General features: G+C 42.0%; 2 pseudogenes across 2 annotated transcripts; both read left to right on the forward strand.

Annotated features, from left to right (window-relative positions):
• The first annotated feature begins 6,003 nt into the window (after positions 1-6,003).
• On the forward strand, positions 6,004-7,492 carry LOC309327142 (putative protein FAM10A4 pseudogene; annotated as a pseudogene). Its single transcript has one exon. The product of its transcript is annotated as a putative protein FAM10A4 pseudogene (transcript).
• A 2,579-nt stretch (positions 7,493-10,071) lies between these two features.
• LOC309327193 (putative protein FAM10A4 pseudogene) lies at positions 10,072-11,308 on the forward strand (annotated as a pseudogene). Its single transcript has one exon. The product of its transcript is annotated as a putative protein FAM10A4 pseudogene (transcript).
• Positions 11,309-11,851: the final 543 nt, after the last annotated feature.

Below are 11,851 nucleotides of genomic sequence, written 5' to 3' on the forward strand. Positions count from 1 at the left end.
TGTTGAACTGAAATACAATTAAGAAGTATATTAACAGTGAAATGCAATTAAGAAGTATATTAATAGTGAAATAATTATTAAGCTCTAACTGAAAATGATTTTTTATTCATAACAAACTTAATAATGCAAACACATTTGGCAATAACAAAAGTTCCTTTAGAAACACAGTTTACAAAGACTCATAATCTAGTCTCTAGAAACTTGCTATGACATGAAAGAATAAGTTTGAGAACCAAGGTACCACTGTATATAGAAATGAGCAAACTAATTATATTTTAGGGTGCAGGCTTGCAGGCAGAGCCCATTATTTACATCATAGGAGCCTACACAACACAAAACACTGTTACTGTATGGAGGTTTTATTTTATTTGTTTTTTATCCTATATTTTGGAAATGTACATCCAGGTTTTTTCCCCCCTTTAATTTTTTTTTAGGAAGAGAGTGGGGCCCTAGGCTATAGCTAGTTTAGCTTATACATAAATCTGGCACTGTTCATGAGTGGTATATGAATCCTAGAAGTCTTATATATAAATTCATCAGCATTCCCAAGGTGCTGGATGCAATGTTCAGAAAGTGATCATGCCTCCACCTAGGGTTCGGTTGTACTAGAGTGCAAGAATTTTGGTCAATGATATCCAGACAAGTTGATAAGATCTTAAACTGCCATCCTAATCCCAGCTTCTCAGTTAGCGCTTTTATCTATGTTTGACAATAACTTACATAATAAAGATTTGATAGTGTACCTGCTTAGAGCAGTCTTACTACTTGGCACACTAATGTGTGGGGATATTGCCCTGATGGAAAAACTAACAAATGAGCTGAGAGTCCTTAGGGGCCAAAGAAAAAAGTATGACTTCATGACTGAGTGGTCTGACTTTATTCACCGTATTTTTTGCTTTATAAGACTCACTTTTTCCCTCCTAAAAAGTAAGGGGAAATGTGTGTGCATTTTATGGAGTGAGTGCAGGCTGTGCAGCTATCCCAGAAGCCAGAACAGCAAGAGGGATTGCTGCTTTCACTGCTTAGCGATCCCTCTTGCTGTTCTGGCTTCTGAGATTCAGAATATTTTTTTCTTGTTTTCCTCCTCCAAAAACTAGGTGCGTCTTGTGGTCTGGTGCATCTTATAGCGAAAAATACGGTAATTTGTAAGCAAGGAGGAAAATGGCCACGGACCCTCCTCAGTCTTGAACAAATATAGTAGATACAGTTTCTCAGGGCATCCCAATACTTTACCTATGTCTAATGGGATTCATGGTGGAGCTGTGCGTTAAACCACAGAGCCTAGGACTTGCCGATCAGAAGGTCGGCGGTTTGAATCCCCGCAATGGGGTGAGCTCCCATTGCTCGGTCCCAGCTCCTGCCAACCTAGCAGTTTGAAAGCACATAAAAGTGCAAGTAGATAAATAGGTACCACTCCGGCAGGAAGGTAAATGGTGTTTCCGTGCGCTGCTCTGGTTCTCCAGAAGCGGCTTAGTCATGCTGGCCACATGACGTGGAAGCTGTACGCCGGCTCCCTCGGCCAGTAAAGCGAGATGAGCGCCACAACCCCAGAGTCGGTCACGACTGGACCTAATGGTCAGAGGTACCTTTACCTTTACCTAATGGGGTTCATGTTTCATAACCTTATCTTGTTTAACCATTATGTCTATTTTATAAATGGTTCTAGTCGCTACCTTCCATGCATCCACATACATGTGGCTTATTTATTTTGGTTTTATTTTATAATTGTATATGGACTATGTATACCCACACACAAAAACCACCAAACAACAACAACAACAACAAAAACTAATCGGACAGTTATGATGAGAGTGCATGACGGATCTCGTCTCCAGTTCTCCTTTTTCTGTGAACCGTCCCTTGGATCTTTCCGGGCCCCAAGCTGTTACTGTCACTGCTCAATGACCCACCCTTGCATCGTGGTGTTCCCCTTCTGTTGTTAGATGTATTGGTTTTTATGCTTCTGTGCTTTTATGTTTGTACATATTTTATGGGCTAATAGCCGCAAATAAATAAAAATAAAAATATGTATATTGTGGTCAAATCCTGTTTAATAACATTGTATTCTGAAGAATCACAAATTGTTTTGAAAATTAATTTAATATATATATATTTTAATATTCTCAACTCTTTAGGTAAATTAAGACTTCGTTCCATCAAGAAGTATCTCAAAGGATCTCACATTGCTGTCTTAATTTGTTTTGGCTTGCTTCCTTCTAGTGGGCGGTGAGGTCTCTTCAGCATATGAGCCCCTGAATCTCTGGCAGTGGAACCTGGGAATTATGGGGTGGTGAATGGTAAATTAGAAGGTAGAGTCTATATGGATAGGGCATCTGGAGCAAAAGATGTTAGCTGGACCATCCCAAGGAAAGCCTAGCTTCAGTGCCTGAGGGATAAGTCAGGTGGACACGGGGGCACAGCAAACATCAGACACTCTCAATCCAAACTCAAAAGCTTGTCTCTTTGATTCCCTCTTTCCACCCTGAAATATCACTGCTTCTTTTGAGGTCCATAAGAAAGTTAAAACACTGATGCTTTATGTCAGACTCCAAAATCTTGAAATCCTACTCCCAGTTGTACAGTCATATCTCGGGTTGAATGTGCTTCAGGTTGAGCGCATTCGAGTTGCGCTCCGTGGCAACCCAGAAGTAATGGAGCGTGTTACTTCTGGGTTTTGCCACTTGCGCATGCGCAGATGCTCAAAATGACGTCACACGCATGCGCAGAAGCGGCAAAAAGAGACGCGTGCATGTGCAGACATGCCACCACTAGTTACATTTGCTTCTAGATGCGAACGGGGCTCTGGAACGGATCCCGTTCATATCCAGAGGTACCACTATATAAAGGCACTCCTGTTTCTTTACTCATATGACTCTTGTTAATTTCTCCCAAACATTCCCACATTGTCATGCAAGCAACACTTTCTGATAGCAAATATGCAGTCTACACTTCTTACCCAGCTAAAGTACGTCATCCTGAAGTCTCCCTCTGGTGGCGTGAGTTTGCTTATAGAATCACCACCAACGTTTAACCTGAAGTGAAAGCTGAACCAAATGTAGTTTCTCCTCCAGTGAAGCACAAGCAGATCTTCAACTGAAGCCACAATTAGTTCAGTACAATCTAGCTTCTACAGATCTATAGGAGTTCAGTAAATGTCACATAAATTGAAGCATGAAGCTAATTAGAAGGGGTTTTGCCAGGCAAGATGTTGGAGGAATTTCATAGTACATCAAAAGAGTTTCAATATGAACAGCAATATTTCTTGATCTCTATGCATTTTATGTATAGCCATTGTTTGGCCTCAGAGTGAGATATTTGTGTAATAATCTTTTGCAAATCCTCAATGAAGCATATAACTGAGGTGTACATTTTTTAAAAAAAGACATGAATCTGTATGGTTCCTGAGTCTTGAGAGATGACCTGCAAGAGATCTCTATCCAACCTAGAATGAGCATAATAAGCTGTCCCAAATAAACATGAATGGAGGAAACCTCAAGCAACAGCAGCACAGAGTAAAGGGGGATCTTTTTCAAGCATTAGGTCCACCACTCTTCCAAGTGTAAATGCTTAGTTCTGGGCTCACAAGACAGGATAGGGATTCTGCTAATGCCCAACCCACACTGCTGCCTCCCTTCATGAGCTAACAGATGTGATCTTGACTGTGGTGTTGGAAACCTCCATTCTTGTTATCCTGAAGGATTTCAAGGTCCATGCTGAAGCTTACTCAGGCATAGGCAAACTCGGCCCTCCAGATGTTTTGAGACTACAAGTCCCACCATCCCTCACCACTGGTCCTGTTAGCTAGGGATGATGGGAGTTGTAGTCCCAAAAGATCTGGAGGGTCGAGTTTGCCTATGCCTGAGCTTACTTGTCTGGTGCACCTCAGAATTTCCTGGCCTACAGAACTACCATGAGACTGTGTCAGGTTATATTTGGTCCAACACATTTGGCAGGTCAAAGACTGGATTTTTCCCCCATGTGTTGTTGTTGAGCTGGGCATCAGGGGGAGGGGTATTATTATTGGGGAATTCTGATATGTTCCCTGTCAGAAGAGATTACCACAAGTTAGATTTAGTGTCATGGTGGTTCCAGTATCTGTGGGGTATGAATGAGTTAGTCTACATATTTCAAAATTAACTAAATAAAAGCTAATAATCCAACTGTATTTAAATAATTCATTACAGACCTTTAAAATAAAGATATAAACTATGCAGTTATAGTGTACAAAATCTGATAAATGCTGTCCATCTATCAAAAAAGTAGTCCCATTTTTCATTATTTTCTTTTCTCATTTTGGTCATGGCTGCAAGATCCCACATTTTTATGATCCGTTCTTTTCAATTTGGTACTTTAGATGGTTTCTAGTACCTAGGATATATCAATCTAGCAGCTGTTAACATGTTCTCAGTGTTCACTTTAAAAAATAATGGATCAAGACTTATAAACCAAGGATTTTTTCCATTAAAGTGTTTATTCTCCTTCAATACTTTCCCCGCAAAGGGACATGTCTATCATATATGATGAAGGCATATCACTTTTAACAGATTATTTTTCTGGTGTATCCAGAGATCCTGCTGTTCTTGTTTTTATCTTGAGTATACTTCTGTTTTGGCTTAAATCTATTTGAAATCGTATAATGTTATTGTAGCGTTTTAATTTTATCATGTTGTTAGATATCTTGGATAACTGTGCGGAAAGTAAATAAATATACAGATATCATTGATGATCATGTCTCTGCCATGCTATCTAGCTCTACCTTCCTTATTTTAATTATATTAAAATAGGCATCATATGTATAAATGCAAGTCTCATTCTGCTTTGGAAAATGATTACGCACACTTCGATACAAGATTTCCCCACCATTAGGTGAAGTCACTGGCCCATATGGGTTAATTGTGAAACTAGTCTCTTCAACCATAACATCTGGAGTAGACAATATCCAAGCATTTCTACAAGGCATGAAGTGGTGGTGACAGTGTTATATTAATTTCCAAATGTAGTTCACAATAATCAAATAATAATAGGAATTCAAGGAGGACTGGGATAAGACAGGTAACAAATACCACCTCCACCTTGCAGAGTCATGGCAGTGGGATGGCCAAGGCATCATCTCAAGCAGTGAAACGGGATGTACCAGCCCTGCCCCTGGCACACAGACTACCATCCTGCAACCCTGAGTTGAAGACTAGATTGAATGTGTGACCTGTCCTATATGTTGGATCAATGAAAATTGAGACAGCCCCATAGTTGTCATCATCACCATAAACCTTACTGCGCTAGCCAAATGCTAGCATCATTCACAAAGGGAACAAAAGGAAAAGCAACAATAACCATAAAAACCATAAAAACATCAGGCACTGCAGGTACAATAAACCACGATCACGTCTCCTAAAAATTATTTGTTGCATATGATAGAATAGCAAGGGGTTCTCAGGTAGAATGTGCCAGCTTAAATGTCCAATCACCTTTGCAATTGGCCGCTATTTTATTTAGTTCTTTTCTCCTGATCTTCTTAGCTGCCAACGCATATAGTGCTACTTTATAAGTTACGAAGTCAACAGTATCACTCAGCAGCCAGTTCACCCTTTCCACCCTGTTTGAGTGTGTTCCATTCGTTCTCTTGGTTCTATATATAGTGGGTATTGCAATAAATAGTGATACAGGTCCTCTACACAAGATTGCCCACACATACAAAGTCTCTCCTTGTACTGTACTTTGCTGTACCGACCATCCACCACCGCCAAGGGCATCGATTGGAATCGTAATTCTGTAAAAGCGATTCTTAGTATGGCAAGTGGGAGCTTCGTCAAATAACTAGCTAGGCTGTGCTCCATTTTGATAAGTAGGAACCACGGTGAACTTTTGGTAGAGGCAATCATGGTTAAAACCCTTTCTGCATTGGACCTAAAGAGGCAATCTCTTAGGTGTCATGGAAGTGTCATCTCTTAAGTGTCATGGAATCTCTTAAGTTGTCATGGAAACAATAAAGTTTCAAGCTGGCCCTACATGGCAGACCTCAGCATGGATGCTGAAGCTACCCAGGATCAAGGCCCTGGAGTTGTCCAACATCATACTTGAGACTACCTCAGCCTAGGGAGCCAGTGCAACCATACCAATAGCAGCCAAAATTTGTCTCTTTAGCCCAGTTACCAGGTACAGATATTCATAGATTGGTCCATTGTGGAGGATAGATAGATATTTAGATAGAACTGCATTCACAACAGCTCCATGTATAGATCCTCCTTGTATATAGTTGAAACTACCATGGAACAAAGAAACTGAAGTTTTTATGATGATTGAAGACTTGCCATGTCAATCCTGACAATGACATCATCAGAATGCACATGGATTGTGACAACAATAAGCTGTGAGGTGGAATTTTTATCCCCTTTTTCTTTGCTGGTACAGGTTGAAGGACTGGTTTCATTTGCAAGCTTTATGATGTGCAACTAGTTTCACCCTTTTGAAGAGCTGGCTCTTGGAAATGTCCTGTCTGATTCCCATGGACCTCAAGAGAGTGAAGAAACTTCAGGCCTTGGTCAATTTATACAGCCAAGATCCTGGGCTTGTGGGTGACAGGCAGCTTGCTGTATTGCGGACCCATGTGGAGAATATATTACAAACTCACACGGGTGCCTCTGGGAGAAAGATACTTGAGGAGGAAGAGATATTTGAGGCCACAAACTGTGATGAAAGTGATGTTGAAACGGATGAGGACAATGAGATTGTTGAATCCGACCAAGATATTCTCCAAGAAATGGGAGATGAAAATGTGAGACTAACCAGTGAGATGATGGATCAGGCTGATGAAAAGCGGGAAGAGGCTTTTGACGCAGTTGATAAAGGCAATCTCCAAAGAGCCATTGAATTGTTTACCGATGCCATCAAGTTGAACCCCCAGTCCAGTGTCACATATGTGAACAGAGCAAGCACCTTTGTGAAACTAAAGAAACCTAATGCAGCCATCAGAGACTGTAAGAAGGCCTCTGAACTGAACCGGAAATCTGCACAGCCATATAAATGGCAAGGGAAGGCTCATATGCTCCTAGGGCATTGGGAGAAAGCTGCTGAAGACTTCACCATGGCGTGCAAACTTGATCGTGATGAGGAAACTCACGCTTTGCTTCAGGTGGTACAACTGAAACTTCAGAGACTCAAGGAGTTTCATCACAAATGTGAGCAAAAGCGAGAGTTAAAGGAAATTCACAGAAGGTTAGAAAGAGTCAGACTGTCCCTGGAAGAGCAAGAGCGAGTCCCGAGAGAGGAGAATCCCTGGGATGAAATGGCCAGAGCAGGTCGGAAACATCTCAAATCTTTCCTTACCCTTTTAGATCCCCGGGTAATGATGGCATTCCTGGATGTGGTCTGGAATCCTGAAAACATCTACAAATACCGAAAGAAAAATGTGATAACTAAGTTCGCTCGCAAACATTAATTTGAAGGTCAGCTACATGTGGCCTGATAACTAAATAAACTCACACATAGAAAGAAATGCAAATATCTCTCTCATTATTTTCTTTCTCTCCTTTTTGCAAAACTAGTTATGAAATTATGAATAACTTTAATGAGATAGTTCCATATGTAGTGCAAATAAACAAAACAATGTAAGAAAACGGGATATGTAAGTATTTGCGGTTCTGCAGTCATGAATTAAAATGCTAACAGCAAATGTTGAAGTGAATAAATGATTTTAAATAAGCACTTTCACAGGTGTAGTGAAACTTAATTCAAGATTAATTTGTGCCTCCCTAGGGTAATTTGAACACTCATCCTAAATGATGGACTCAAATCTACCTTAAGTTATTGTTTCCATTAAAACAAATGGAACAGTCATTGCTACTTTGAATCACATTGCTTTCAATTGTACATAGTTATACTCAGCTTTAGTTGGAGTTAGTTTGAACAATTTGATCTTTATGGATTCTGGTAGGAACCTACCTACGAGAATCTTGGATCAATCTGCTGATAGGAATGTAGCTATCCGGCTGATTTCAAATTTCTCCAATTGCTGCAACACTGTTAAGTCTGCTGACTGTAGCATCATTGCACCTTGGAGTCAAAGGGGGAAGCAGAAAACCTTCTGCATCTCTTGTCTCATCTTATAAATAATAGTACATCCTGAGAATTAATAGATTACACCCCACCGGGAAATTAATAGGTTTCAGGTGCTCCCAAATCAGATTTCCCCTCGAGAGTCACACATGTGCATGACAAAAAATAAACCCCAATTTTGGGGGGGGGGGGGAATTATCGGCCAAATATTTTAGCCCAGCTCTAGGCTGATGCCGTTATTTTTGAGCATCTCCCATTATTTTGATCAAAAGTGTTTCAGAGCGTGACCTAAGAGAGTTTGCTTGCCATTGACTTCCATCCGTGGCTCTGGGGCTAGCTGATCTTAGGAAATTGAGGGAGCAGAGGACCTAGGCAACCACAGCAAGATTTAAATGCTTTATAGAGGTTTGCCAGGGACGCGGGTGGCGCTGTGGGTTAAACCACAGAGCCTAGGACTTGCCGATCAGAAGGTTGGTGGTTCGAATCCGTGCAGCGGGGTGAGCTCCCATTGCTCAGTCCCTGCTCCTGTCAACCTAGCAGTTCGAAAGGACGTCAAAGTGCAAGTAGATAAATAGGTACTGCTCCGGCGGGAAGGTAAATGGCATTTCCGTGTGCTGCTCTGGTTCACCAGAAGCGGCTTAGTCATGCTGGCCACATGACCCGGAAGCTGTACACCGGCTCCCTTGGCCAAGAAAGCGAGATGAGTGCCGCAACCCCAGAGTCGGCCATGACTGGACCTAATGGTCAGGGGTCCCTTTACCTTTTAGAGGTTTGCCAAGGGAATGATGCCCAACACAATTCAGTTTGTTGTCTTTTTGAGGGATGATGAAACCATGTGCAATCTTATCCCACTGCCCTCTTATTCACATAACTCTTATTGCGTAAACCACATTGTCAACACCTTAGAAGAGTTCTACTTTCTAGCACTTGTTAGAGGCCTTCTTTGGAGTGGGGGAAGCTAGAATTTTTCTTTTCTTCTTTTGTTTTGCTCCCTCTATTTTCTTCCCTTTTATTTTGAATTCACCGTGGGTGTATAAGCATAGTTCCAAACAGAGCAAGAGTTTTCAGATAAAGGTACCCATGGCTCAATAACAGTGAGTACCCAAAGCCTGATGTTAGTGACCTTTGTCAGCGTCACTAATTAGGGATGTTTTTTTTTAAAAAAAATACTGTAGAGATATGCTTTTATGTGGCCATTGGACCTGGTATTTCATGTTTAGACAACCATCTTAGGTAGCTCACACCAACCTCAGACTTGGAATCAGGTTCCATTGCAGGCAGGCAGAGATATTTGCACATAGAGCCTATATGCAGGCAGACTTGAGTTTGCCACGGTGTGCTCAAGAGGCAACTGCAAACATCACAGCACCCCGACACATATTTGCAAGCAAGCACTTGTCACATTCACACTTCAGAGTCTCAAGTCTCAAAAAATCTTACACACATTTAAAAAAAAGCAATGTGTTAAGTGATCCTTTCATTGGGATTACCGGGCATTTTTTATTAGTTGTTTCAATGAGTTATGGGTTTTTTAAAAGCACAGGGTGATGCCTCCTGTGCCACACAGTTAACTGGATGTATATCCCAGAACTCTCAAAACATTGCCCTCCAGTTCTGCACTTCAGTGGAATGTTGGACAAGCTACCATTCAGGAAACTTGCCTGGAGTTTCTGGTGTTCTCACTGATGAATTCTTAACAAACTTCCCCAAAAGTATGAAAGCCAGTGAACTATGAAAGTATGAAAGCCTTAGTTGAATGACCTGACTAACTGAACTGATTAAAACTTGCAGCAGCCAGGCTTCAAACAGATAACAAAAGCTTGGCAACCACGTCTTCTGTTGCATTTATTTCAGTACTAATGGATGATGTGCATAGATACACATTCTAATGCAACATTTTCTAAAAAACAACAACTATTAAGTTGTCAATACCTAGAAAGTCAACTTCAACACTGCAGTGATGTCATAATGTATGACATCAGCAGAACTTGACATAAACCAAACTGCCGTAGCAACTGATACTTTCAAAGTTCTGCGGCTGTAGATAAAGTACAGCAGCAGGACCACATGGAGGGACACATGAGAGATGAGGCCCTTTTCTCCTCCATAATAGAAGTGATTTTCTAATTCAGCCGCTGTCTGTACATGAGCCTTACTTTTTTAAAAAATATTTGCCCTAAGAGAGGCAGTTTACTGTATCCAGCTGGTCAACCGAGCTTCTAGCTGGACGGGGCACCATGGATGCTAAAAATGTTGGTGACCTTCAAGCTTTGCTCAATCTGTACAAACAGGATCCAACGCTCTTGAGAGCAAAACAACTGAGCTTCCTAAGAGATTCGTTGGAGAGCATGGGCGACACCATTTCGGGTTTCCAGAGAATTGAAGCCTTTCCTCTGAGACTTGGTAAAGAGGAAGGGAAACCACCCGAGCAGCTTACCAGTGAGGAGAGTGATTTAGAATTGGATGATGATGGAATGATCAAACCAGATGAAGATGAACCCCAGGAAATGGGAGACGAAAATGTGGAGATTACAAATGATATGAAAAGCAAAGCTGAGGAGAAGAAGGAGGAGGCATATGCTTTCCTGGAGGCAGGAGAACTGCAGAATGCTATTGATCTGTTTACAGAGGCTATCAAGTTGAATCCCCAGTCACCACTCCTGTATGCCAACCGAGCCAGTGTCTTTGTCAAATTGCAGAAGCCCAATGCTGCCATTAGAGACTGCAACAAAGCATCAGAGCTCAACCCTGATGATGCACAGGCCTACAAGTGGAGAGGGAAAGCACATATGCTTTTGGGTCACTGGGAAGAAGCTGCTGAAGACCTTGCGTTAGCCTGCATATGGGATTATGATGAAGACACCAATGCCCTGCTAAAGGAAGTGCAACCCAAGGCCCTGAAGATGATCGAACACCACACCAAATATAAAAGAAAGCGAACACTGAAGAAGATCGAGAAGATCCAGGCAACTCTGGACTGGATTAAGAGTATCCTGGAAGAGCAAGAAAAGGCACAGAATGAAGAAAATATTTGGCAGTGGATGACTCGAGCCTGTCGGAGGTACTTTGACTTTTTTATGGCTGTTATGGATCCTAGAATTATCCTGGCCTGGCTGGACGTAACCTGGAACCCAAGCAATATCTCCAAATACCGGGACAACCACAAGTTTATGAAGTTCATTGGTCAGGTTGACTGAAAGTTGAGGCCAGCCATAAATAAGCCTTTCATTAAATTAAATTGTAGTGAGTGGCACCATGCGATGTTTCCTTTTAATGGCTTGAATTGAATATTTGTGTACATTTGAATTTAATCCAGAGACCTCAAACTCAAAGGGGTTTCAGAGTGGGTTCCACCACTCAGCAGAAGCCCAAAGGTTAGGACTAGTGACTAGCTTCTAAGAATACTCCTTGCCATATAAACCTTCTATATCTTGCCTGACCAGATTCCTTTCCTAGGATGGCATCTACAGCAGTGGAGGAAGCCACTTGGGCCCTTGGGGTGGCAAACCCAGGGGTGGGGCAGGCCACTCATAGGGGCGGGGCACACCCTGGGACCTCCGGAGTCTGCCTGCCTCCTCCCACAGTGCGTGGGTCAGGCGCATTGTAGGCCCCACTGTGTGTGCCGCCTGGCATTTTGTCTCCCCCCCCCCAGTGGTGACACCCAGGGCGACCCACCCCCACCGCACCTCCCTTCCTCCGCCCCTGTGCATCTATCACAATCACCTCTCCACAGTCCCCCATGCTTAAGCACTCTTTACAGCTCCCAATGTCTTTCCATCTAAGCTAGCTTCCTGTTTTT

This window comes from Podarcis erhardii (assembly GCF_964252035.2).
Source record: "Podarcis erhardii genome assembly, chromosome: 13".
NCBI lineage: Eukaryota > Metazoa > Chordata > Lepidosauria > Squamata > Lacertidae > Podarcis > Podarcis erhardii.